This window comes from Centrocercus urophasianus, unplaced genomic scaffold (genome assembly GCF_019232065.1).
Source record: "Centrocercus urophasianus isolate 14NV4802_14NV808 unplaced genomic scaffold, USGS_Curo_1.0 seq_426, whole genome shotgun sequence".
In the NCBI taxonomy this organism is placed as follows: domain Eukaryota; kingdom Metazoa; phylum Chordata; class Aves; order Galliformes; family Phasianidae; genus Centrocercus; species Centrocercus urophasianus.
The window spans coordinates 15,076-42,666 of record NW_024885007.1 but is presented as its reverse complement, the minus strand read 5'-3'; the positions used below and the strand labels follow the sequence as shown (position 1 = coordinate 42,666).

At 47.1% G+C, this 27,591-nt stretch overlaps 1 long non-coding RNA gene and 1 pseudogene across 3 annotated transcripts; both read right to left on the bottom strand.

The window, feature by feature from the left end:
* Window positions 1–3,456: 3,456 nt before the first annotated feature.
* LOC122168480 lies at window positions 3,457–12,681 on the bottom strand. Of its 3 annotated transcripts, XR_006171271.1 has the most exons (5): window positions 8,784–12,681; window positions 6,285–6,350; window positions 4,767–4,868; window positions 4,527–4,639; window positions 3,457–4,432 (listed from the first exon to the last, which is right to left on the bottom strand). It is a non-coding gene; the product is annotated as an uncharacterized LOC122168480 (long non-coding RNA). The 3 variants fall into 3 exon arrangements; XR_006171270.1 differs by having other exon boundaries at window positions 3,457–4,639; window positions 8,784–12,673; XR_006171272.1 differs by lacking the exon at window positions 6,285–6,350 and having other exon boundaries at window positions 3,457–4,639; window positions 8,784–12,633.
* A 1,174-nt stretch (window positions 12,682–13,855) lies between these two features.
* LOC122168479 lies at window positions 13,856–27,176 on the bottom strand (annotated as a pseudogene).
* Window positions 27,177–27,591: the final 415 nt, after the last annotated feature.

Here is a 27,591-nt window from a genome sequence, read left to right as displayed (position 1 = left end):
TCCACCTCCATGGGCTCATCCAGAGGTGGATCCACCTCCATGGGCTCCACGGAGGTGGTCACAGCGCTGGCCCAGGCGCCATGCAAACGCACTCTCTGCCCCCTCCTCCGCTTGATCTTAAAGGCGGCCCCCCTCCTCCTCTTCGCTTCTGGGAAGCCAAGCTCCCTCTTCCCATTTAAAATAGGGCAAGCTTCGCCCCTCGCTCTCTTCGCTCCTGGCATGGCTGCCAGAGCTCTCAGAGCGAGTGCGTTGGCCGGGGCAGCGGTGACCAAGGTGACGGCTGTGATGCGGCGAAGGTTCTAAAATGGCAGCCGCACTGCTGGCAATGGCGTTCCACATAGCATGAGGAGGGGGCTGGAGGACAGGGCACGGGACGGCAGCTAGAAGGCACTCCCTGTGCCCAGCGGGCAGCCCTTCTCTCCGGCAAGCAAGAGGCCACAGAGGAGCCGGCCCCGAGAAAAGGGCCCTCGGCCTCCTTCATCCTCTCCCTTCTTCCACACGGGAATCTGTTGGGGCTGGGACACGCAGCACACAGCGCCATGTTCAGGGGCCTCCCCAGCCCAGCGCCAACAACAGCAGGCTCCAAAGCACACCTCGCCACGCCTGCCCCCTGGCACACACAAGCTCCGCTTTCCACGTTAGCATCCAGCGCCTCTTCTTGCGCCTCACGGCTGGGGATTCAACCATTCCCCACAATAAATACCGCCAGCTGCATTTTCATTACAATCACTCTGACTCCATTCCACATCCGAGCACAATGCTGGCACACACACGGGGCCACCCTGGCTCACCGATGCTTCGCGGAGACCCACACAACAGCATGAGCAAAGCAGGCAGAAACGTGCCGTGCTCCTGACTCATGGCAGTCTTAAAATCTCCCTCTCCCTCCCCCCCAGCCTGCTAAGGCAGCAGTTCTCCCAAGCAACAAACACAGTCACACACAACTGCAGCCCTGGCTCGTCCTGACCAGGGACGTCCAGACGAAGCACATCTTCACAAACCTTCTTCCAGCTCCGCACCCTCCGGCCAACACAGCACCCACGCGCCTTGCTCCACTGCCCGCCCGGGCTTTGCTGGCTACAACTCGGCCCTACGGGGCCTCCTCCTTCGCACACCCGAAACACCAACAAAGCTCCGCACTCGCACGGCCTTCCCTGAGAGGAAGCTGCCCCCCGACCCCGCAGCACTCGGCGGCGCCGCACGCATCGCCTCTGCGTGCCGGCACCACCGCCAGCTCCTCCCCCGAGCGCCCCTCCATGCCCCCGCACCGAGGCCCGACCCCGTTCCCAGCACACAGCCCGCTCCTCCCGGCCCCGCTCACCGGCCCGGCGCCGCCATGCCGCGCTGCCCCGGAAGTGCTCTCCGCCGGCAGGAACCACTTCCTGCCCCGGCCCTACCAACCGCCTGCGGCGTCACGTTGCTGAGGGCGGCCCGGGGCCTGGAGGAGGGGGAGGGGCAGCTGGGGGGGTCCGCTGCCGGATTCCCCTCGGGTGGCGCCGGCGGCATGCGACTTGTCTTCTTCTCCTTTTCTGCCTTTTCCCTTTTCCCCCTTTTGCTTTCCTTTGCCTTGCTTCTCTTTTCTCTTCCTTTCCTTTTCTCCTTTTCTCTTCCCCTTCACATTTCCCTTTTTCTTTCCTTTCATTTCTTACTTTCTTCCCCTCCCCTCCCCTCCCCTGCCTTCCATTTGCTTTCTGTCCACACTCAGTCTGCACATCTCCAATGGACATGCCTGGAGAAGATCACCTACGCAGACAATAAATGGCTTGTGCTGTGCTTCACTGCTTTGTGCTCTTGAAAGACTGATTTGTTTTGCCCTTTCCTAACCCCCAAGTATCAGGAGGGCCCGGCTGCCTTTGCTGCGGAGCCTTATCACCCCACAGTCTGAAGACTTGGGGGAAAAGCCCAGCAGCTCCGGAGCTGCCAAGGGAAGACTTCATGCCCTGGCCTTCAGGCGGGCAGGCAGGCAGGCAGCAGAAGGCAGTGCCGTGTAGCACGCTGGACCGAGTGCACCGTGCAGGCTCCTTCGTGGAAGGAGGAAGACACCGACGCGCCAATCCAAAATGGCAGGCAGACACTCTTGACGTGCAGCCTCTCCTCTCGTGCTGTCTGACGCAGCACCCAGGTGACACAGTGGCACAGCACCAAGGTGACACAGTGACACAGCACCCAACTCCACAGCACCCAGGTGGCACAGTGACACACACTCAGGTGACACAGCACCCAGGTGGCACAGCACCCTGGTGGCAGAATGACACAGTACCTAGGTGACGCAGCACTCAGGTGGCACAGTGACACAACACCCAGGTGATGCAGCACCCAGGTGACACAGTGGCACAACACCAAAGGTGGCACAGCACCCAGGGGGCACAGTGACACAGTACCCAGGTGATGCAGCACCCAGCTGACAAATTGGCACAGCACCCAGGTGGCACAGTGACACAGCACCAGGTGAAGCAGCACCCAGGTGGCACAGTGGCACAAAACCCAGGTGGCACAGCACTCAGCTGGCACAGTAACACAGAACCCAGGTAGCACCCTGACACAGCACCCTGGTGACAAAGCACTCAGGTGACACAGTGAAACAACACCCAGGTGATGCAGTGACACAACACCCAGGTGGCACAGTTACACAGCACACTGTTGACGCAGCACCCAGGTGACACAGTGACACAACACCCAGGTGGCAAAGTGGCACAACACCCAGGTGACGCAGCACTCAGGTGGGAAAGTGACACAGCACCCAGGTGACACAGTGACACAACACCTAGGTGGTACAGTGACACAAAAGCCAGGTGACGCAGAGCTCTGATGGCACAGTGACACAGCACCCAGGAGACGCAGCACCCACGTGGCAAAGTGGCACAACACCCAGGTGACACAGCACTCAGGTGGGAAAGTGACACAGCACCCAGGTGACACAGTGACACAGCACCCAGGTGGCACAGTGATACAACACCCAGGTGACACAGAACTCAGGTGGCACAGTGATGCAGCACCCAGGTGACGCAGCACCCAGATGACACAGTGGCACAACACCCGTATGACACAGTGACACAACACCCACGTGACGTAGCACCCTGGTGACACAGTGACACAGCACCCAGTTGATAAAGAGCCGACCGGTTCATGGCCCCGCAATTGCCAGCCCAAGCACAAGACTTTTTGACCAGCTACTGAAAGAGGCAGCACCGTGTTTAAAAAGTTGGTTTCATTTTTATTCAAAACAAAAGGCTCTGGGTTGTATTTATCAACACAGCCCAAAATGAAACCCCAGCGTCCAGGGTTTCTGCTTAGCAATGAGTCATTCAGCCTCCAGGCAGACACGAGGAGAAGCCTGACCCTGTGGCTATGTCAGCTCCCCTCTCTCCAGGCCCGGCTAGCTGTACTTCAATCTCATACTAGACCGGCCCTGGCCCTGAAGAGACACAGCCTGAAGGACCACAGCCTCTCCATCTCTTGCCATACATGAAGACCTGCCTCTGGCAAGCCCTCTTTGCTTGGAATGCAGCACAAGCCCTTCCCTTCCAGGTGCCTCAGTTCCGCTGCACTGCCCGTGACAGGGAAAGCACAGCCATGCCAGAAAACCGGACGCTGACTCAGTCCGCTGCCTTTGGTGCCATCTCCGAGGAAGCATTCCAGCTGATTCCAGCGTCCTGTGGGCCTTCTCGCTCAAGCCCTTCTCACTTCTTTTTGCTCTCCTTCTGGGCTTCCTTCCTCAGCCGAGCAGCACTTGCCTTGGCTTTCTTCACTGTCTCGCCAGACTGAGTGCCAAGACTGTGCCAGTCCGACAAGAATCAAGGCACAAACGGTCAGGGAAGCTTCACAGGTAACAAGTGGCTGACAGCTCGCTTGGGGAGCTCAAGTCACCCGCCCGGGCAGCTATGGCTGCCAGCACTGGAAACCGCCTTCCTGGCATCAGGGCACGCCAGAAACTCCACTTCTATCTCCTTCCCAAAAGTCCCATACGAACTCGAACCCAAAGCCATCTCCTGCAAGGCAGCGCCTGCACAGGGCTTGGACACTGCCTGGAAGCACACACAGCACAGCAGCAGCAGCAGCAGAGCTTGCACCCCAAGGCTCCTTGCGTGCATCAGGAACATGTGCACACGGAAAGAAGGGCAGGACAAACGACGGCACTCTCAGCAGTGCTGGGCACACCACCGTAGGCCACAGCTACAGATTGTTCCCTCCCTGCCCATTGCCCATGCCTTTCTATCAGCCTCAGAGAGCACGACTTACTGGCTTATGGCACCTGGAAACTGGCACGATTACGGCCAGCGCACAGAGCAGCTGCAAAGTGACTCCACAGAAGAGATGGTGGCGCAGCACGTTCTCCGCCAGCGTGGGCTCGGGGATCTCAGCTGGGAGAAATGCCCTTCAGCACCACACAGCAGGCAGCCTGCTGCTCTACTGCTCTCAAGGAGGCTGCTTTCTACAAGAGGGGAGAAGGAGTCGTTATTCTCTCACGCACACTGCTGTGACAGGCTGACTTAGAGCTGTTTTGAACATCTCCTTGGTCTACTGACCCAATGACAACGAAGGACACGAAACTTGCAGCTGCATCGTCTTTTACCGCCTGCCGAGGAAAAGATTCCTCAAACTTGAGCATTGCTCCGCTTGCAGGCGAGGGGAGCAGGAGCTGAAAAGGACAGGAGGACACAAAAGAAGGGCAAAGCTTAACAGAAAGCAGACCTGCTGCAGACAGTGCCACCAGCTGTGTTTGAACAGCAGTGCCTCAGCACACGCTCACAGTAAGGCACACCTACCTTGCAAGGGCCGCTCAGGAAGGTTGTGACACAGGCACCCATTGCTCAATTGCTCCCCTGAGCCCCAACTCCATTTCTCAGCCACTCACATGCCTCGATGTTCTGCAACAGAAAAGTCACAAGACGGAAATTCAATTCATCGCAGACGTCCTCAAACCTCCCTTCTCAGGGCAGTCACACTCATTTCTCTGCATGAGAACTCAGGGAGGGCTTACCGAGTGAGCAGCATTTACTGCCAGTTGGCAGCAGCAACCTATGCCTAACTCTAAACTCCTAACAGGAACCTATGCCTAACTCTAACTTCCTAGCAGTAACCTATGCCTAACTCTAACCTCCTAACAGTAACCTATGACTAACTCTACACTCCTAACAGTAACCTACACCTAATGCTAAAACTGAACTGAACACTAAAACTAAGCTAACACTAAAATCAACAACAAAGCCCAGAAGTGGCACCTAACTCCTACGGGGGGGAGATGGAACCGGGGGCCCACAGAACCGCAGAGGAGCAACAAGGTGGAGGAGGAGCAGATGTCAGCAATGCCACCCAGCTAATGCTGGGGGCGAGGGCCGTGCAGAGGGTAAGGAGCCGAGCGCCTGGACCAGCGATGGCGGAGCTGTGAGCGCACCAACACAGGGCCTGGCACAGTGGTGTGGTGCCAGGCCAGCTGTGCCGCAGGCGGATCCACCTCCATGGGCTCCTCTGGAGGCAGATCCACCTCCATGGGCTCCCCATGGTCGCTCACAGTGCTGGCCCAGGCGCGATGGAACCGGGCTCCCTTCCTCCTCTCCCTCCTCTGCCTGATGGTCATGGTGGGCCCCCTCCTCCTCTTCGGTTCTGGGGCCCCCAGCTCCCTCTTCCCATTTAAAACCACTCTCTCCTCAACTCTCACTCTCTTAGTGCTGGACATGGCTGCCACCTGCCCAGCACGCTTAGAGACGAGTGCGCCGGGTGGGGCGGCAGTGACCAAGGTGACGGCTGTGACATGGGGAAGGTTCCACAATGGCACCTGTGCTGCTGCTGGGAGGGGCGTTCCGCATAGGATGAGGAGGGGGCTGCAGGGCGTGGGACGGCAGCTAGAAGGCGCTCCCTGTGCCCAGCGGGCAGCCCTTCTCTGCGGCCAGCAACAGGGCACAGAGGAGCCGAAGCCGAGGAAAGGGCCCGCAGCCTCCTTCGCCCTTTCCCTCCTGCCATGTGGGAATCCACTTCTGGGGCTGGGCCACACAGCACAAAACGCTCAGGGCACACTCAGGGATCTCCTGAGCTCAGCGCAAACAACGGCGCGCTCCAGAGTGGAGCTGACAGCGCCTGCCTGCTGGGAGACAGAAGCCCCGGCTTCCATTTCAGCATCCAGCGTGTCTTCCTGCGGCTCGAACATTGAGCGTCTGGGCACTCAAACATTACCTACATAACTACATCCCAGCAAGTTCTCCACAAAACTTTCTGAGTCTCTGAGGGAATACGGTATAGGGAATAAGCTTCTGTGGGCAAAAGTCCACGCAAGAAGGACTTCTTACCATTCACTTCAGCTCTTCTGGAGCACGTGGTGATTCTGTCCCTTTAACTGTGAAAAATTTTGATCCCTGCAACCAAAATAAGAATCAATGGTTGCCAGCACCTAACAGAAATTTATTTGTTCTGTGGCACCGATGGATCACAACAAGGACATGTAATAAGATTCCATGCAGCAATTAAGATGAGCTCTTGGAATGAAGTGTTTGGCAATGCACTTCAGGCTGATTATGAAACTGTAAGTAACAGAACCCAAAACTCCTGATCAGGGAATTGTACCCTGTTCTCTGCACTACCCCTCCTAGTTTAAACGAGAGCCCTACCAGAAAATTTACTCAAAGCTCTTGCAACAACTAATGACTGCCATACATTCTACCAATTAACGTGGCTTGACAGTAAATTCATCACAGAGAAATTGTGCTGATTAGGGGCTGTCACCACAAACTTGAAATTACTAAAAACAATAAAAGATTCCTATCAGAAAGATATTATTAATATTTTACCACTCCACTTTTAAGTAACTCATCACTCATAAAGTGAATGAACGCTGAGCTGCTGCTGAGAAATGACATGCTTTCATATTCTGCATCTCAGTGAAATGTCCTTAGCTTTGATCACGGCTGCTGTTAATCCTGATGTTCAAGACTCTCCTTCGCAAGTCCTGGAATCATTGCCCCTCAGAGCCAAATGAATAATTCTACTTCTGAATTTTTAAGAAATCAACACGGAGCTCATTTGCCTAGACATCTCTTCCAAATTGGTAAAGACAACTTTGTATTCTAAAGGTAACAGAAAATGAAAATAAACCCAGTCAGAACTGTCTAACTTCTATTTAATGCCTATGACTTCCTCCTGGATTGCCACTCACTTGCCCATCTCTCACTGTCTTCCTCTCCAACAGCTCTGCAGCCATTTAGAGCATGAAAGAACACGGACTGAGAATGCCTCAGTGATGGTGAGGCAGCAAAACAGGTCACAGGACAGGGCCAATGAACGGATGAGTGGTGCTGCACCCCAGCCTGCCATCTAATTAGCACTCAGACAATGAAGATTTCGGAGCTTTGTCTTTGTACAAGAAAAGGAGTTGGCTTCCTTTTAGAAAAAAATATTTCCGTCACAATTTTTCTTTCCCTCCTGAAATCCTTACAGAAAAAGCAAACTCAAACCATACAGAAACAACCTTTTAAGCTTCTCTGATATCTGTTCTTCACTTTACTTACTGCCACTCAGTAGAGTGAGTACCAGAAGAGACCTCCTGACCAATGACTGATGTCCCATCCTTCCTCTACTCACCATCCTTTCTTTCTTCTTTATTCCAAACCATCAAATTTACTCTGCCTAACCGTGGAGGATTTTTGACAACGGTCTGTTGGAACAACGTGCTTCAGATAGGCAGTTTCATTGTTTGCTTTGCTATAGAGTGGACAAGTTATTACAGTGATTTAGATCAACTCAAAAGAAAACACGCATGGGGAAAAGCCTGATCTCTGCAGACCATGGGGCCTTTCTTTGTGTCTGTTATTAAAAGAAGATGATGCTGAGGTCACTCGCTCTAGGGTTTGCTATAGACATGAACAAAAAGTAAATTAAAATTAAACACACTCAATATTCATGATTTAATTAGAATCAAGTCCAATTCATAATTCTAGGGACACATTGGCATTGCTTTCCTCTACCGTTACGATGCTGCTCTCACAGGTAGGAATCCAGAGCAAATAGGAAGGATTAGACAAGGACAGGGATCATCCTCCTCTCTCTCAAAGTTCTCCAGAACAGCACGAAGAAAACTGTCCCCATTTCCATCTACAACAAATTCTTTTTACCCTGTTAGGAAGATAGGAGCAAGGGAGAAATGATAACCAGGCAGGTACTGCAACTAAAGCTCAGCCTGCCTTTTCATTTCATTCACATTTAATACCAGTTTTTAATCCAGTGACGCAGTTGCAACTATCCAGGCAAAATCATCTCTCTATCCTTGAGAAGTCCTTTAAACTACAGCTGTACCCCAGAGCCTTCTGCTGCAGACAGTTTGCATGGTATCATGAGTGGCTTCTGCAGTGGTCCAACACCACCAGCACACAACCAACCTGACACTGGTTGAGTAGAGCTTCAGACCATTTCCAAGCCACTCTTCACTTCTGTTTGTACGCTTTCCTAACGCTGTTCCCCTATGTTAATAAATGTCACAATCAGGCTTGTAGTGCCTGAGTCATTGCCCCTAGCAGGAATGTGAAACACAATCAGCTCCACAGAAAGATCCATGCAAGGCTAGAGTATCTGCATATCTGAAAACCTTTTGTCGATGCTCTGCACTGACCTCTGACTGCCTGTAAGACCATGCAGGTGAACTTCCAGCTAAAATGCCAGTCTTAAAAGGAATGACATTTTGGTACCAACAGGAGCAAATGTTGCTGGAGAGGCATGCTGTGACACAGCTGGACGCTGACAAAACCAGCCATGATGAGGAACGGAGGGGATGGCTGAAATACAGCAGGCACACTCACTGTGATGAGAGATGGCTCAGATGAGGCTGGGAGATGGACATGGGGGACAGATCACTCAGCGCAGCCTGCTCTGTTGGCTCATCTGGCTCAGCAGGGATGGCCTCCTTTCCCACAACAGCAGCAGCAGGGGTTTCCTCGACCTTGACTTCCCCAGGTGGAGCTTCTTCAGCCTCAGTCTTTCGTTTTATGGATTTCTAAGTAAACAGTGGAAAATTTGTTGAGGAGCACATGATGGTGGGGAGGGAAGAAGGGAATGGGAGCTCTGCCTGGCACTGCAGTGCTGCTTCACTCCTAGCAGACTCAGTGCCAATGGCTTTGCCAGGAAGAGGACAGCCTTACGTTACTAATGGTCATCTACAGAGCATCTTCATTCTCAGTGTCCTGCACAGAAACTGAGTCAGTCCTACATCCCTCCCTTGCCAGGAAAGAGAGTGCTAGCTTCCTGAGTTATTGAAAGCAGCAGCAGAAATGGGGGAGAAGTACTCAGTTTGCTCAGAAATGCTCTAGAAAGTGAGGGCAAAGTGAGGAGTGTCCCAAAGTATGATTTCAAACAGGATTTTTTAAAATTATCCCCTATCCCCCTAATTCCACTAGTTCTCAGACAAAAAGGTCTCTTCTCTGTTGAAAGGGTGTGGACTCTGTTTGCACATAGGCAAGTACTAACTGCATGAATTCTGACATTGAAAATCATTGAATCATAGAATGGCTCGAATTGGAAAGGAACTTAAAGACCATTCAGTTCCAATCCCCCTGCTATGGGCCACCCATTAGATCAGGATGATCAGCACCAGAGGCATCCAGAGCTTCTCCAGGCAGCCTGTTCCAGTACCTCACCACCTTCTGAGTAAAAAAAAGTCATCCCTAGTTTCTTTTAATGCTTATTGCATCCTGAGACCTCAATCACCTACAAAGCTTCCGTTTGTCGGCCATGCTTCTTCTGCAATTCTTACCCTCTAAAATTCTGGCCTATGCTTATTCTTTAGGAAGCATATCTAGTAAACATCACCAGTCCTGCAAGATGTTTGGTCCTGCAGCAAAACAGCTCCCAGCAAAAGTGCTCTTTCTGCTGGGGACAAAGCCTTGCAAACACACACACGCTAAAGGAGAGAGCTGCAAGCTGTGCTCAGCATATTGCATCTATAAAGATGGCTGACTCAGCCAGATTAAATAACCCCAGTAGATCAATTTGCCATGAACAAATTGCTCAGCATAACATGAACCTCAAAAGCTATCCAGCTGCTTTGCAGTTGATAAGATGCAGCTGGTTAGAAGGCCTTCTGTAATGAAGAGACATCTCTGAAATTCTTCAAAAGACGAAAATCTGCTTCCTGACATTTTTCAGAAACCAACAACAAAACAAAACAAAACAGAAAAACCCACCACCACACCAAAACATATCCTTTCAATTCTTTTCTCATCTATTCCTTTAGCAGGCTTATTTTTAATGAGGTATAGGGAAATCTGCCTAAGCACCTCCTTCTGGATTTGGCAAAGAATAAAGAAACATTCACTATATTACACCACACTGTGCAGAAGTCTGTCTTGTGTGATAATACCAGTTCCAAGGAATTTCACAAAGAAAAAACAGGATTGTAATGAGAAACAAAAGGCAGGTTTATCCCAGGTCAGATGGCTGATGAGTTTCCTGGGCCTTAATACTGGAAGGAACTTTCAGGCTTAAAATCAGAGGTAATGTGTTACAATGCAGATGGCACTGATGCGCTCTGAGTCATTTGCACACAAGCAGTCTTTAGGCTACTTGCCATCTGAACTACAAATACAAATACTCAGAATGCTCTCACGGTGCTCAGTGACCAAAGGCACATCAACAAACAGAATCACTCTTCTGCTCTCAGTAACGGTAGCGTTCACCCAGCAATGCTGCCACTCCATATCCTTCATTCAGGCTAACTGGATTCAGCAAGAGGAGCCCAGAAACCACCAAAGTATGATCACTTCCAACAGTATTCCCCCCCTTAAAAGATGGTACCTACTAAAATATGGAAGATAGATAAAGCTGCAGTAATATGAGAGGTATGTGTACCAACAGCACACGTGAGCACTTCCTTGCTGTGCATTGGACCAAAGCACACATTCTTGCTTCTCTTAAGTGCAATAAATAAGTAAACTGACTGTACCTTCAAAAATTAAAAGTATCTAGACATCCTGTTTTTCCTTTTTTGCAGTGCTATCCTAGTGAAAGACTTTCAGAAAGTACAGATTTACAGCTGCAATGGTATAACCACCTATTCTTTCAGGTCAAGATTTAATGAATTAGAGGATGGAAAACACCCATGTTTTTGTACAAAGGAGCAAATATTTTTGTACAAAGCAAAAAACAGTACCCTTTTTTTTACACACCATTTAGAAAGGAAGCAAAATCCACCACTTACAGAGTCTCTGTCACATTCTCATTTGATTGCACTGTAAATGCAGCGGCATCCTACCTATAGAAAATAAAAACAACACAGCAACAATATTTGGCATGGGATGTCTCCAGTAAAGACCTGATTTTTATGGCTTACTCAGGCATAACCATCAGTAGCTGAGCTGGGATGGAAAATGGACAATCTAAATAGGCATGAATATCAATATGAAAGACCTTCCTTTTTCAAAAGTGTTCCACGACTCTAAAATGTTTCAAGTTGTTCAAATAGGTGAAGAATCCTTCGCTGAATAGAAGTGAATTGCAAGGACTTTGCTTCAGGCACACTGCACTTCTGAACAGCGAATGCCAGAAGTTTATTTTGCCAGACTGCACTGCACAGGGAGTGCAGAGCTCGGAGTTCCTTACACATCCTCTGGACTCTGGGCTTTTTATTTGCACAGCACACACTGCTCAGTAATTAGAGATGTGAAGCTTCGTATGCATTAATTAGAGAAAGTGGTGGCGGCTTTGTATTTTGGCCCTTCCTTCTGAATACTTTACTAATGTAAAAGGCCTGGAGCAAAATTAATAAGCACCGAAAGACTCGTTTTCAGCCTTGCAGATGCCCAGCTGTTTTGTGTGCATATTTAAACAGTGGTGTGCAGAGCATGCTGTGGGTAAGCCAGCCTCTGAAAGGTGCTGGAATTTAAGAAGGCCCCAGATTATCTGCATTATCACTTGGGATGGGGGCCCTGGAATTTGAGAGCATAAGTGTGCACTGCACTGCTGCAGTGCCTCGAGCAGATCCTCAGCATTATCACAGCAGTAAATAAACAACTCAGATTTAACTCTCAGACTAAAACATATGTTAGGTGAAAACAACACTGCAGAAACAAATAAAGCTCATTTCATGTATAAATGCATAAATACACAGAGTCACTGAACAGGTGTGAAAGCTGTGAGGAAGCCATGCTTCACAGGATTTTGAGATTGTTAGAAAAATCCAAAAAAGAGAGCAAGAAAAATACTAATCCAGCTCTTTCATATGGAAAATAAGAAGACAGTCCTGCTAAGCTAGTGGGAGTTTTCAGCTAGGCCAATAGCGCCAGGAATATTAGCAACCTTCTAGGAACATCCAGGAAGACTTTCTGAGGGCAGACAAGTTCAGGATTCGTGTCAGCAGGACATTATAGTGCAGCTGCCCTGCAGAGCAGAGTTTTCAAAACTGTGCAGCCAGTCTTAATCTCTTCCGTTTGCGCCGCCCCGTCCTTGACGGGGTGGGTTACTGGAGCTGCAGAAACGACCGCGGGCAGAAGCGCCGAGAAACGAACGGGAAACATTTAATCGACGAACGCACAGAGCGACAGAGAGACGACCGCGTTCCCAGCTGGCTCCCATCCGAACGGCGACTGCGGATGATGGCTCGGTGCCGACGGGGTACGGACGGGCCCCCGCGCCGCCTTCCCCTGAGAGCCCGGCGTCCCCAAGGCACGGGGCGGGCGGCAGCGGCGGGGACGCGGGGCGGCAAAGCGCCAATTTCCCCGTACAGAGCCCCACGGCTCCTCCACCGCCAGCACCATCGTGCCGACCCCACGGCCACGGCCGCCATTGGCGGAGAGCCCACCCTCGGCCCCTCCTCCTCCGCACCGCCATTGGTCAGCCCGCAGAACGGGGCGGGCGCCGCTCGCGGGGTCCTTTCTGTCTGCGGTCGCGCCGTCGTTGCGTCATCACTGCACGCATCCCAGATGGCCCCGGCCCGGCTGCCCACGCTGATGCCTGTCGCCGCGCACCCGCTCCACTTCCGGGGTTCCGGGAGGAGGAGGGCGGGTAAGCGGCGGACCGCGGTGAGACCGAGCCCACGCCGCCCCGTTCCATGCGGGCCTTCCTGGATAGCGGTGAGCACGGGCCGCATCCGTGCCGCCAGGAAAGCGCTGAGGAGTGCAGCCTTGTCTCCTCTTGCACCAGGCGCTCGTGCTCACGTATTGGTTCCGGCTGTGACTTGGAAATTCCTCCACAAGTCACAGTAACTCAGCAATCGGGGCGAACGATGTGATAATAGCTTCTTAGAAACAGTCGTGATATTCCCTCCTATTCTACTTGTAATATCAGGATAATCTACGCCTGACCTGCTACAAGACCTTTCTTGTATTTTCTTCCATCTCTTTCCCTGTGGTCCAACAGCCAATGAGTTTCTGTACAAGAAGAGAAACTCTTCTCAAAAAATAGGGCAGTTCTTTTCCTGGATGCATAACCTGGGGATGGTTTAAGGTCAGAATGCTGAGGGGAGGCAGCCATTTCTCTACTTCTCTTTATCCTGTCCTTACAAGTCACCTAGCTGCAGTGTCTTGCACCCAGCACCACCCAAAAGCCCCTTCTATTCCCACCAGGGATCTAAAGGAGAGTGAGTTGGAAGGAAAAAGTCTCCTCTCTGGCCTCACACTTAGCTACACCTTTCACATGCTGCAAAATCATGGGCTTTGCTCTAGTCTGTGTGTCACTGGAAGAGAGCACCGCATTGGAAAATGAGAATCTCGGGGTGCCAGGGCTCCGAAGAATGTGGCCACAACATCTGTCAGAGCCAAGGGGCTGTGGGAGAATCCTTATCATCCCTCTTCAAGGAGATGGCACCGTCTTGCTCCCATTATGAGAGCAAGAGGAGGTTCTAGTCTATGTTCACCTGATGACGAGAATCATACACAAAGGGTAAATGTCAGCCCGTCCAGTTTATTACGAGTGCTGGTCACTGGGGGAGACGGGGAAGGGAAGATAGGAAATAGAAAAGATCAGAGGATGAAGACCTTGGGATGCGGTCAGAAATGAAGGTAGAATCAGATGAGGAGTCATGGAGTTACGGGTCACGTGGGATTAGGTGGTGGGGGTGAGGTGGCTGCATGTGACAACAGCCCTGTGTGAACCATACACCCAAACGCCCCTGTAATTATTCCCTGACTCTGCCTGCTCACATTATGCAGCAACCCGCTGCCATATAGCCCCAGAACTCTGGGATCCATGCCAGCCCACCACCAAAGTTGGTCTGCAAAATGCCAGCCCATGACCAAGGTCGGTGCAAGCCAAAAATGAAAACTTGGTTTGCTACAGGTTTCAGAATACAAATGCTATTTAAGGAGGAGTAAAAGGTACTCCATATCTTTTCCTTTGAACAGTTCCTTTGTAACTGTGAACAGAGTTACATTTGGGTCACTGAAGCATTGCCCTGAGATGTTTCCCATTCTCCCCACGCAAAGATTCCGTGTTCCCTTTCTCTGCTGACACTTACTCTGGCAGGACTCCTACTTTCTTTGACTCCTGGACTTCTTCAGGGACTTCTCACGCCTGATGAGAAATGTTTGAAGATGATAACAGATTAGAAATGCATTGTCCCATACTCAAGAGGGAAATTGCTGTGCAACTCTAAAGACAGAACGAGAGAGCTTTAGGGTACAGCAGGTTGTGCAGAGCACTGAAGAATCCCTGCTGCTTGTTGCATATATGTACAGCTGCCACCACCTACATAGCGTGCTCTCTAGAAATCCCCCAAATGTGGTTTCATGTTGTGCATACAGTTATACTCTGGGAGCAAAAAAAAAGCATGGCAAACTCATAGTATGGGAAGTCTGGATTTGGCAGTAAAAAACCAAAAGTATGATAAACAGTACTCCTCATCATAGAGTATCTCAGACTTGCTATACGATGCATTTCATTACAAACCTCTAGAATATGAGTAGTAAAGTAGCGATCTATACTAGATTATTGTGAGCGGATGAGACAGACCTGTGTGTCCTGAATAGAAATATTTCTCCAGGAACAGCACAACAGCTACGCTCTGTTACTTCTGGCACTGCTTGTGTTTTGCAGGCAGCATTTCACAGTGGACTGACTTGCGTATGTCTAAGTGCATGTGTGATTCATCCATCATGTAATTAGGGATGGGAAAGCCATTTTGAGGAAGTGAGCTCGATTCACTCTCTCTCTTGAGTACTTGCTTAAGGTGTTTAAAGATGTTATTTATTTGGGAAGTACAATCGGTACAGACTGCTCTTTGGAGCCTCTCCTCCAAATGCTAGCTATTACAGGTGATTCTTTCATTTTTAATTGTGTGCTTCTTTTCTTAGATCCCCATTTCTGCCCTGGTGTCCTTTGTGGAAGCTCTGGAGGTTGGATACAGCAAACACAACCTAATGCATGCTGCCGATGTGACACAAACAGTCCATGACCTCCTTTTCAAGACAGGTGTAGTGGTACGTACAGGAGTTGGCATCCTTAATACGTAATGAAATGGCAGTAGTTTTTGTTCGGTAAGGAGATGATCATTATCCACAGCAGACCCATTTGTGCTGTGGAAAAAAGGTAATTTGCAGTGGCTGTGCTAATGCAAGTAGGCATTTGGGATCACGTAGAAGAATTTGGGTGAGGATATGGGTAACTGTTTTAATTGATGGGAGAGAGGATGAGTGAAAAACGCAAGCTGAATTCTCCCCTCTACCATCAATCTCCTGGCTGAGTCTAGCAAGTCAGTTTGTTGGGATTTCATTTCCCTTTCTGTGAAGAAACAAATTGTCTAAGCTTTCTTCAGAATACAAAATGAAGTAATTTATTGCTTAACTCAGTTTGGCACCCCTTTTTAAGCTATTGCTCACCATTTTCTCTTGCTGTCCAGTCTCCTTGGGCGCTGTCTCCTGAGCGCACGTGGAAGTGGATCCACCTCCATCGGCTCCACTTTCCATCTCCTCCCCATGAGCCTCTTCTTCTTCTGGGGAGGAGGATCCATGTGTGTGAGGTGCCTCCTCGCCTCTTGCTGTTGGTATGGCAGTTGGAGGGCTTGGAACAGTAGGCAGTGACATGAGCAGTGTTCCATGGCAACCCAAAAACGAGAGTTTTTGGAGTTGGGGCCTATGGCCTGAGAGTTGCCCCTGTTTTGAAGGAGAAGGAAGGACATGGAGAACTGAAGGACTCTATCCTGGGAAGGGCTCATCTGTTGTATTGTGCTCGCCAGAGAGAATTTGTGGCACTTGGGCAAAAGGCCCCGTGGAGACTCCCTTTCTTCATCCCGTGCCTCAAATCCATTTGTACTGATGAGTGGCAGGTAGAGAGTCCTCTTCCTGGCAGCAGCTGGGTTCCTGCAAGTGGAGGCCAACAGTACTGTTGCCCAACAGTAGTGGAGAGGGGACAGACACTCCTCAGGAAGCCTAGGGACATGCAGTCAATAAAGAACTGCTGAATTTCAAGGGTGATGTGAGTTCTCTTTTCCTGACCTTCCCTCTTGCCCTGTAGCCTAGGAGCGCTAAAGGTAATCCCAAAGAGAAGGTGATGGTGGGAGAAGGCTGGGATGCTTGTACAAAGCATCAGGGTAACACTGTGACGTTTTACATGGGGAAGGGAGTGTTATATCCAACTACACACAGAATCAAAACCAGCTGTTTTCAACAAATCAGTAGAAATGGCTTGAGCAGATTCGTTTGTCCTCACCTTTGTTGGTGGTACATTGGTTGCAGCAGTTCTTCAAAGACACTGCGAGTTACAAGCAGGTGACTGGCTACTGTAAACAGATGGGCCAGAGGTAGTAACTGAAAAGGAACACCAAGTAAAGAGTTTACATCCAGTTTTATTTCTGACTTGAATGAACATTCCCCAGAGATCAGTTTTACTCATTCATCTCAGAACACTGCAGAAAGGTTTTAATAACTCTTATTCTCTTTAGCTAAACGGTCAATTAAAAAATTCAGCATCAACTTACCCTTCAAAGAAGCTTCAGGAAGATTTTGTGCTCTGATAACCACCTGACACAGTATCAGTTCCATAGCATTCAGCAGGCCAGTGATGAGATGGCACACTTACACTGCAACTGTTAAATTTCATTTCCCGTATTTCATTCTATTAAAGATAGGGTTTCAATTAAGAGAATGCGAACATATTAAATATAGGTATTTGCAGAAAACCTAAGGAATGATTCCTACGCTCCTTTGCTATTTAAAAGCACTTTCAAGATCTGAGAAAAAAAAAAAAAAAAAAAAGAGTTCACTGCTACAATAATCCACGATCTGCCCATGCTTTACAAAACCGAGACTGTTCCCTGAAGCTACAAATAAACCCAGAACCAAGATGACAACAGCTAAGCTGAAGAAAGCACAACTTTCTGCACACACAATCCTCAGCATTACTTCCTATATCTGAGTACCAAATTAGAGTTCGTAGGCAACAAAGTTTTACTCTTGCCCTGAAATTAAGCAGATGTTTATAGCATCTGCTTGTAAGTGAAGCTAAGTTCAATGCTTGGATCACAAAGTACTTACCAGAACAAAAAGATCAACTGTTCTGCACTGAATATAGTGACAAAAGTTGTTTACCTTTAAAGCTTCCATTTGCTGACACAGCTTTTGAAGTAAGGACTTGTGATCTTCTGCCCACTGAGGGAGAGCCTTAGAAAAGAAGAAAAGCTTATTGAACTTTGATTTTCTTATACAAACATAACACTTCCCTAAAAGAGTAACCGGCTAATATACCTGGTACGTATTAGTTGGTGAGAAAGAGAACTTCTTGGGTGATGAAACTGAATATTTCACTTCCACGTGTGCAGCTTGTGAGATATTTCCAGAGGCAAGACTTCCCTCTTCATCGTTCTCTCCAAGCTCCCGGATCACTGCATTCAGCATTTCCATGACAGCTTTAACAGATACCGGCAGCTAGAAATTTATTTGAAACTCTCTGAGGAAGAATTGCCATCACGACTTGCAAGAGACTGTGTTCTGATCTACGGCTGAACAGTGCACAAGGCTTTCTGCAGAAATTCTGGGTGTTTTTTGTTGTTATTTTCCCCCAGGAAAGCCCTACATCTGTTAACATTATCGTAAGAGGACAATTCACACAAGCATTAATTCTTTTACTTACTTTGTCAGCTACTGACAGGTCAGAGGAGCTTTCATCAATGATCTTCATCAGGTAATGCTTCCTTTTAACAAGATAGGCTTTGCGTTCTTCTTGTTCTTCTGTAGCATATCATCACTCTCAACCTCCTCTGCCTTTCTTTGACAAAGCTAAGTAACAGCATATCGATTAGGAAGAATTGGTCAGAACACAAGTGACAGAAAAGCATTTTGAGGTAATGCAATTTACAAACTTACAGTGGCAAGATTCCAGTACGAAACCACATTCTTAATAGCTTCAAACGCTAATAAAGCATGATCAGTTTTGCCTTCAGCCGCATCCAGCATTGCAAAAGCTACACGTGCCTCTTCTTCATAGGTCTTCCAGGTTGCAGACTACAACCAAAGCGAAAGACAAGTCACACATAACAGAGTGTGGACACTTGGAACAGTCGGTGACTGTAAGCATCTAGTAAGTAGGCGGATAGGAGGAGGTTAATACTATTCCTGGTTTCCCTGTATTACAGGAAAACAGCTTTTCAGAAAGCTGGTACTAAGGGAGTTCAGTGTCTTCCAATCAGAGAGTTTTAAAACTCAGATGAGTTCAACAGAAAGATACTACCAAATCTCAGCATAAGCAGTACAGTGATAAAAAAATAAAACCACCACCACCCATCAACACACAAAGCCAACCAAAACAAAAAACAAACCAACCAACAAACAATTCATATGCAAGCCTCTGACATACAACCCCTCTTACTCTCCTCTTTGAATAATCCATCAGTACCTGGATGTCCACACTATGGAAATGCTTGAAGAGAGGATCAGCAGGTTCAGGAATACTTCTGTGCTTTTTGATAGTTTTCAAGCTAAACAAAATTTTCTTCCAGTAGTAGACGCTTCTTCCAATATATTCTTTCTGGTCGTAGGAGTTCAGGCTAATGCCCTGTTGAAGAAGAGAAATTCAAACCATCACAAAAAATTCAAATAAAATGTTATTCATACTTTTTCTTCTCTGATACAGTTGTTTTCTTGAGCAGTTTCAAGAATTTTTCTCTGACACTTGGGACGTATTTCAGAAGCTCTCTCTATAGACGCAGAAAGTAACACGGGGAGAAAACAACGTTGCTTTTACCTGTGCTGTTAAGAGAGTAGTGAGGTAGAGTACTTGTCAGGCAAGGTAGTTGCTCCGGTCATGCCATCAAAATTAGCAGCACTTCTCAATACTACATTCTCATCTGATTTTATTTAGTCTGTTAAGTTTGCAAATTAGAGAAAAACAGATGGTATTTATTTACAGATGATCTTAACTTACTGTTTTTTTGCAGGCTTCTTGCCCAGTGTATAATTAAGGCAGGCTGAAGGCCGTGTTTCTCCAGGGCTCACACAGTACTCAATCCATGCTGTACAAGAAGCTTCAGTTTGGCTGCCGAGTCTGGTCTGAATATCAAAAGAAATATTCCTCAATTAGCATCCCCTCTTTTTCATCTGTTCACATGTCATTTGTTTGATGAACACAACAAGCAGCTTTAGTCCTAAGCTAGCTCTTCTTTACAAATGCAATATCAGAAATGTAAAGCCTGTTTTTAGAAAGTTCTTCACCATCTCACACCCCTACAGCAAAAAACCATTCAAAGGAAGTCAAACAAAAGGAACTGGTTTTACACAACCCATGGCAATCAGTTCAGAAGTCCTCTGGAAGTTTGGTTCCAATACTTCCAAACTGAAGAATTCTTACATTGTTTTTTTCTGCATGAGAGTACACACAGCATCCCACCAGGATCTTTGCTTCTCAGTACAGTACTGTTCGCACAGCAGCAACGGTAAGAAAGGAGGATGATGTGTGCCATGCTGAGTATTAAACTTCTCTTGCAGTTCTAAGTTGCTAGTGAACACCATCCCAAGTAAAAAAACCTGTTTTGGTAAAAATAAACAAACAGAAGGTATTAGGTACCAAAAAAACGGCATTTAAATGCATTTAAGAACTTGGGAAGCTTGCTTACTTCAAGGACCAACAGGCATATGGATTCAGGAGCATCTGTTTCCATTCTCGATGTCTCGTGGGGCAAGTGAAAAAGTTGTTGTAATGATCTGCGCAGTGGGAATAACACTGACATAGAATTCCACTGCAAGCCAAGCCATGCAAGGTGCTGGAGACTACAGCTGTGCATCCAAACAGCACCTGTGCAATAACAAGGGTTGTGGGAAGCTAGGGTCTGCGTCCGAGTTAGGAAGACCTGCATCTGATCAGAGCTGGGTTTCACTGCAAGAGGAGCGAGCTCTGAATATTTCTCCCATCAAAGCACTTCCCCACCAACCTCCTCCCACCTGCTCGCCTCTAACAAGCTGGAACTAAGAATTTTCAAGTAAGATGCCGCTTTCTTCAAGTGATTTCTGCACCTGTTCACATTACACAAATAACTCCTGCAGAAGCAATAGCTACTTCATAGTAGTGCACAACCGAAGTACATTAACACTTGTCAATAGTTTTGACAAAGCAAAAAATGGAGATAACATCACACTTCTCTAACAAGGGAAATCTTTGGCCTACGAACAAGAAGCACAAACCGTTTTTTAAATTGTGCATTACGTATTTAAAAACATGATGAACAAACCTCTTCAGAGAGGCCGTAGTAGCATAAACTTCTATTTTATACATAAAACAGATATATAGATATAAAACACATGTAAAGAGAAAGGGCCATAAGCCTTATTGCTTTGCACCCTGGTCGGCAGTTTTAGACTGATTAGTCTACATGTTTCTGACCACTAACAGCTAAGGAGGAGGCTACTAGCATTCTACTCTTGTTACGCTCAAATTCAAAGCCAGACTTCATCATCAAGTTAAGCTTAAAAAATGGGAAGATCTCATTAGTTCACAACTCATCCTGGAATTATTTCATTTTTATGCCTCTAACCTGTGTTCACAGATTACACATAAATAAGTACAGGCTTCCTATCAGCACTTACCAGCGTACAATCACAAAAAGCTCAACATGCAGCTTCAACTGGAAATGAATAGGAACAGACCAGAAGACAACAATGTGGAAGCAGGAAATATGTGAGAAATTCTTCAGAACCTGGCATGACGATACTGCCTCTCAGCTGCAACTGAACGTGAAACTTCTTGCAAAGCACCCTCTCATTAGGGGAATGATAAACAGCTATGACAGACACTGGTCTGTTGCTGCAAATGAAGCACTTGGAGAAGAACCTCTGATACAGAGTCATGTGTATGCAGAGTTTAAGTAGCATCTCTTACCAATATTGTGTTCAGTAAGTTCTCCTTGCTCTGGTGCCTGGGGACTGATCTCCCACATCATCTGTGCCAAGAAAAGATCTCTCTTTAGAAGCTCCACTCCCAGAGAGGCTTTCAAACAGTGTAAATAGACCACTTTTGTTTGCAAAAGATTCCACAGTCTCTTTCAAGAAGTCCTCCTTGCCGTGGCTTAAGTTCAGCAACATATGACCTAGAAAAACATAATGTCACGTAAGAACACTCAACTTAAACAAGGACAACAATGTTTGATGTAGTGGGTTGTTCCTGCTGCGATATTTGCAAATTTCTAACTTACACTCTCCCTATAATTAAGTCACTCTTTTAGCATAAGGGCTGACAGAAGTCCCAAGGCATTTATAAGTCCAGTTCTCCAGTTACTGTGTATTTTTATTATAAGGGCACTGCAATTGTCTTCAAAATAAGTAGCTGTCAGTCTCATCTATTCAGGAACAATTCAGCCCAATGCCTGGTGTTTTCTTTGTTTTCATCTACAGCCCACAGGATAGTGAAGACTGAAAATGACTATTTCAGCTTTACCAAAAAAAAAAAAAAAAAACCAGCAAGAAAGAAAAAACAGCAAGAAAGAAAAAACAGCAAGAAAGAAAAAACAGCAAGAAAGAAAAAACAGCAAGAAACCTGTTGGAACAGGAACAAGAGTGACAGGAAAAGAGCAATATTTTCTTTTACACTTAGGACTAGCAGTGCTAATACACAAATAGTGTATTAGGCAGAAACCAGCAGACTAGGAGACACTGAAAGCTAAATTCTATCTTAATGTCCTGGAAACAAAAAGAAAAAGCCCAGTACGTGTCAGGATCAAACCACTGTTCTGCATTTCATACGCAGCCAAAATGCAGAACGTTTTATGGCATGTTCCAAGACACAAAATGTGCTCTTTAACAAGCCTTTAACTCTGACATTAGCTGCTCATAAGATTAAAATGGAACTACGGAACATTTGTAATTATTAGTTTTTATTACCAGACTGGATTTTTCGGTCGCAGGCCAACATTTCCAGTGTATCTTGCCCAGCACGATCTCCTGTCATTAGTTTTGACTTTGGTTTAGGAATCCGGTGAAGAAAGAAAAGAATTGCTACAGCTTCTTGACAATAAAAAGCAAATCACTTCATTTAGTCTTAAAAGTCAGGAAACAAGCTTCTTTCTTTTCAGGAAAGGACACAAGGTGAGTAACTGAACAATTGCAAACAGCTGTAAGAGTGCACAAGAGAAAGCGATGTTTTAAGCGCAAGCACTTGTGCAAAAGGAAAACTGATTGTATTCCATAAAGCAAAGAATTAAGCTTGATCAAGCTCTGCTGTCTATGCAATAAGTATGTGAGAGCTACTCAGGTCATTCCCCTCCCTCCCATATCAATAACCTTAATATTAGTTAATTTAGCTGCATTACAGAGAAAGGAACAGCCTACAGGAAATACACTCGTTAGCCCTTAAGAGTCATTTACTTCTGACAAGTGAAACAGATGAAATTTTCTTCACACCACTTGAAATCTTTTAAACAAGTATGGAAGAGTAAGATTTGGCGAGGAGACAGCCTTAAAAACAGCAGCTAGTTTTTGGAATGCAGGTATTCAGTGTGTGTACAGCGAGAGCATTCAACTGCAACCACTACAGGCACAAACTGAACAGGAACTTACATGGAAATTTTTCAGGTATCACAAGGCTGCGAGTTCACATGCATCTCTCCATCGTGCCTCGCTGTTCTAGGCCATTTTCACAGCAGGAAAGTTCCAGCATGCATGTAGAAGTGTCCTTTCATTTCAAGGAAGGTACGAGACAGCTCATCAGGTCCACTCACACACGATCTCACAGAGTGAAGCACACAATCGAAACTGGAACATAGAAAACATTCCTTTTCAACCAAGTCCTGGCCTCCCATTTATACTAGACCCCTATCACCGAGTCTTCTCTGAGGCCTGTAGCTCAGACACACAGCTTGGGGATCAAGCCTAGCAACATTTTTTCTTAGTACAGAGTAATTAGTACAGAGGAACTCCTCTCCCATCCACAAAATGGCTACTCACTGAAAATGATGCCTGCTAGAAGTTCTGTGACCCAGAAAAAATATTCAATTTTTTTTTTTTTTTTTTTTTTTAATAGAACAGTTAAAACAATACCTTTCAAGGGCCCCTCTGCTTTCTTGAACATCTCTAGAAGCAAATGTCACTTTAACCAAGCTAGAATAGGCCAGCAGATGATCCTTCTTGACAGCTCTCCAATTATTTTTTACCAGGCTCCAAGTCTCGTACTGATTCAAGGTTTTCCTAAAGAATAAAGTTCATTAGAGAATGAGGAACCACCAGCCTTACATGAAGGCAAGAGGTTCTCCAGAACACCTTGCAACATAATCCAGTTTCCCAGGTGAGACATTAACATATTTTTCAACTCTGGAAGGCTTCAGAAAATCCTAAGTAAATCATGGGTTTCCGCAGACACTGCATTTGAAGGAGTTAAGCCATTTGAGAATTAGCTGCCATTGTAAAGATACTAAGAGAATAACACCAGTTTCAAGGACATGGCAGATTATGACAGGACCAAAACACAATTAAATACCTCAAACGTCTTTATGACGCACAAACACCATTCCAAACTGAAGCCCACAGGTATTTTCTTCTCCGCCTCCTGACAGTGAAGCGCAGCATCTCTTAATCTGTTATTTGAACAGCAACCAGTCTGATGTTAAGGTAGGGATTGTCTGGTCTCGCACAGAGCTCGGTCTGAATCATATCACAGAGCTGATTCCAGCCATCTTCGCCTTTACACTCCAGCAACTGCTCCTATCAAATACAAAGACAACACGTTAAAATTGCATTCTCCACGAGAGCCTCTTCAGCAACTACATTACCTGACTGCTTTCTCACCGCCACTACAGACTACATTACTGAAACTGCTCTGCAAAGCTCAAAGGTGCTACAGAGAGTTTGGAAAGTATTTTAGAAGTGAGAAAAGATTAAAAAAAAAAAAAAAAAAAATCTCTAGAGTTTGCATCTTGTAGATGCTAAGTTAGATGCTAAGTTGTCAAACCATCTGGTTCAAATTTGCCACACTTTGATACAGAGCAGCTTGTCTAAAAAAAAAAAAAAAAAAAAAAAAAAAAAAAAAAAAAAAAAAAAAAAAGAAATAGCCACACAAAAAACCCCAAAGCACAAACCTCTCAAGACTTCAATTTCATTGCTGTTGTGCTCCAGAAAACTAACGCCTGTACAAAAGTAAGATCATAAGATCATATGACTGAAAGCATTTACATATATAAGAGCATCTCCTATACTCAACAGTTTTTAACTCAAATAAAAAAACCTAGAAAGCAGAGTAGTCACATAACAGAGGCAATATCACCTATCTAATCTTGACCTCTTGGATACTATTACTACCACTGTTTTCCCATCACTTGATGCAACTAAAGTTACTTCTAGGCGCAGAACAGAGATCAGAAGCTGGAATTTACCTTCAATCTGTAAGCAGCAGGATTCCCAGGGAAGAGCCTGGCAGCTTTCTCAAACCAGTACTCTGCTCTTCCATTGTGATGTCGTTACTGCATAGCAGCTCTGCGATCTTCAGTACAAGATCTTTCTGCGCAGGATTCAGCTCCACAGAACGCTGGTTTTCCCCATGCACACACAGAAGAAAAAAAGGTTACTAGCAACTTGATCTTGCAGTCTATATAGAACAAGAAAGAAAACATGTCCCCCAATCAATAGACCCAGGAAGTCAAAGCAGAACTATCAATAGGAGTAGGAGCATCTCTAGCCTAACCTATTATGGAGGCTTCCGGATTCAATCTCAGAGAATGATGGCACTCCACTGTGCTGGCAACAAGACTTTTGTGTGTATCCTCTCCCTCCTCAGTGCCCAAACAATGAAACGTGCACCGTGAAGTTCACATTTATACAGAGCTTGCCTAATCAGAACTGCATTTGCCCCATTCCCTCTATCTCTGAGGAAACAAACAAATAAAAAAAAAAAAAAGCCCACCACTAACAACAAACTAAACAATGCAACTGAAAAACACTCTCAGTCCAGTCTTTCAGTAGCAGCCGGATTACTGCTGTCACTGTAGTATCCCTACGGCAGAATTCTACAGGGCTCACAGATTCTCAGTCCAAAGGGCAGCAGGAAGAAGACCATCACAGAAGGAAGCACAAAGCTCAAGTCCATTTACAAAGGAATAAAGCAGGACATCAGGGAGGTGAGTGAGGTGCTTACCTTGTAACACCCAAAAGCTTTTTCTGTGTTATCCTGAACTTTGTAGATCTGTCCCAGAAACCTGTGAGCTTTGGGATCTTTCTCTCGGACACTGAGATAAATAGATGTATATCTACAGAGTAAATAAACAAAGAAAAAACAGAAGGATCAGTATTCCTCAGTATTACAAGTCTCCCCACACCCTGCAGCTAACGCGGGACTTTAATCTGTCATACAGGATATCTAGCCATGTTTAGTTCAAGGGGCTTGATCTAGACCTTCAAGTAAGGAACAATATTATTTCTACACGTACAGACGCTGCATATTTGCCTGCAAGTACTGGCCTTTACTAAATAAAGCAGTAGCTCACCGAAACTGGAAGAAGAACATAATACAATGGCAGAAAAGACATTTCAACCAGATGGGTTTGTACAGCACCACATGACTACCCATCCTTTAAGTTGCTGTTTTAGGAAGATTTAAATGGCACCACATTCTCCCATTTACTGCTACCTCAAAACAGCACAGCAACAGTCTTGATTTCTCCACTCTATTTCATTTAGCTTTCCTATCACACTTTAAAGAACAGAACAACCAACATATGTAACATTTATTACCTTTTAGCAAGTTCGCATACTTTTATCTCAAAGTACAGCTTAGCAAAAAAGAATCCTTTCAACGATCTCTGAAGGAAAAAAAATATGACAGGTACATTTTAGATGTACAGTACTTTTGAAGTAATTGAGTAGGAAATAAAGGAGACCCTTCTTTTCAGGGGTGCGCAATATTTCCTAAAGCTTCTTCACAGCTATCAGCTCCAGTTCACTCCTTGCACTCAGGGCTTTGTTTTCAAAAGATACAGGATTAAGAAAATAACGTTTCTTCCCAATAACTGGCAAAGGCTACCAAAGCAAAATTGAGGTTAGTAGCAAAGCAAGCAAGTCTTCATACTTGTTACTTTTCACAAGCACACTTCTGACTAAAGAGAAAAGAATGGGGTCAGCTACATATAAGCTGCGTCTCTTGCATCCTATTTACGTTGCAGAAGAAAACAAATGCCACAAATTAAGAGTCCAGCTCTTCCTGTCCATGCTTCTGTCACCTTCCTCTCTTGCCTGCCCTGCCTCCTTGTAAACAGGGCTGGAAAGAAACTTCAAAAGAAATGCTAGCAGCCTTGCTCAACCCTCCTCTCCAAAATCAACACAACAGGAAAACCAGCAGCTACTTCCATCACTGACCGCGCTACACAGCCAGTCGTAAGCATCACTAAACAGATGAAACTAAACCCGCAGCAGCTGGCCTCGAGCACGACAAAAGGAGAGGGAATATCTTTTCGCTGAGCCCCGCAGCGGCAGAGCGGCACCTTTCCGCGTGACGCCGCTCCTCCCAGCCGCAGCAGGCGGCTCACCGCCACCCGCACGCGTTTTCCAGAGAGCACGGAACCACCCGGCCGCCCAACCACCGACGCACGACGGCAAAGCCATTTTCCCCCGCCTCTCCTTCTCTTCCTACCGGCATTTCACAACGCCGCCGCAGAGACAGCAACAGAAGCCGTACGACAGCCAAACGACTCCGGAAGCTTAACGGTACGCGTTCCCTATTCCGGCTCCTTGAGAAAGGGAAGACCGGAAGTTCGGAGGACCGCGCCCACGGAACTGGAGGAAGCCGAACCCCGCCACGCCACCGAACCCCTTCGAAAGCCGCCGGGGGCTCACCGGCTTTAAGAGGCGCGCAGCAGCAGCAAGCCGCGTTTTGAGGAGGCGACTCAGCGCCCACCCGCCTGCGCTTCCGGCGGCTTCCGGCGGCGGCTTCGACTCCCCGCCCGCCCGACTCCGGCAGCCCCTCGGTAAGCTCCGACCCACCGGCGCTCCCCGGAACGAGAACGCCGCGACCCCCCTCCCCCGTACTCGAGGAGCAAGGCCGCAAAGCGCCGCTCGGCCGGCCGGCCCCGCGCCTCTCCTGCACGGGCCCCCGCTGGCCATCCCGGGCGCCGGCCGAGCCCGCGGCACTCACCTCTCTGGGAGAGGAGGCGGCGGTGGCCTGCACAGAGGAGACGTATAGCATTTATATATTCGTTGATATATGTCCTGGTAAAGCAGA